The sequence below is a fragment of the Nestor notabilis genome, unplaced genomic scaffold (assembly GCF_000696875.1).
Source record: "Nestor notabilis isolate BGI_N333 unplaced genomic scaffold, ASM69687v1 scaffold11658, whole genome shotgun sequence".
Classification (NCBI taxonomy): Eukaryota; Metazoa; Chordata; class Aves; order Psittaciformes; family Psittacidae; genus Nestor; species Nestor notabilis.
Genome location: NW_009938769.1, coordinates 8,532 through 9,524, shown reverse-complemented (window position 1 = coordinate 9,524; position 993 = coordinate 8,532). Strand labels below are relative to the sequence as shown.

Here is a 993-nt window from a genome sequence, read left to right as displayed (position 1 = left end):
GCACTGGAGCTGCTCTAAGGTCTCCCCTTCAGGAGCCTTCTCTTCTCCAGCTGACCCAGCCCAGCTCTCTCAGCCTGGCTCCAGAGCAGAGCTGCTCCAGCCCTCACAGGGGCCTCCTCTGAACATCTTTACAGAGGACTCTAAAGCTCCCACTGCAGCAGCTTCGTGGCTGGGCTCAGCATGGCTCTGGCTGGGCTTGGCCATGGCCAAACCTGCACCCTAGAAGCACCCCTGGAGTCCTCTCCAAAGCAGTCTGTCCCCTGCCTGCCCTCAGCTCCCCGTGCAGCCCCACAGCGAGCAGGGGGCTGTGCTCCCTCCTCACCCCTTCCCAGCTTCCGCAGTGGGGAGCGACCGCTGGGGGTGTTTTCCCTGTGGACACTCACAATTCACTTAGTTTCCTGGAGAAGGAGAAACCTTGGGGTATTTTTTCCTTCTTGCTTTTTACCTTCAGCATCGCAGGAGCGGGAGCAGAGGGTTTCTGGGAGCTCCCTAAGGTCTTCATTAGGAGCTCCAGCACCTGAACCGAAGCAGTTTTACATACTGAACTCCACAGAAGCAAACCCAGGTCATAAACACTGCAGGAAACATTAAATATCACTTTAAAAAGCCTGGTTACAGCTTCCTTCCTGGCCTGGATCAGCCCTAGAGAGCCCGAAGCAGTGCAGGATGCAGCGCAGACAGCAGCACTCCGAGGGGACACATCCTGCCCTGGGAAACACGGAATGTCCACTCCGAGGCCAGCAGAGAGCCCCAGGACACAGGGCTGGAGCTCTGCTGAGCACAGATCCTGGTGCCAGTGGCAGGGACACAACCCCAGGGGGGCTGCAGGTGAGCAATGACACGACACACAGAGGCTGCAATGGGGGGGTTTATTGATGGAGAAGTGTATATAAATAATTTCAGCCTTTCCCTGAGCAGGTGAGGAGGAAGAATCCCATCTCCAGCACATCCTCTGCGGCGTCCCTGCACCTCAGCCCCACTGCAGGTTGGGGG

General features: G+C 57.6%; 1 protein-coding gene across 1 annotated transcript in view; it reads right to left on the bottom strand.

Moving 5' to 3' along the window:
- The window catches only part of LOC104409595 (zinc finger matrin-type protein 5-like), a gene marked incomplete at its 5' end in the record, with an annotated part of 5,731 nt that overhangs the window by 1,384 nt on the left and 3,354 nt on the right, over nucleotides 1-993 (bottom strand). The gene's annotated exons all lie outside the window — the stretch shown is intronic.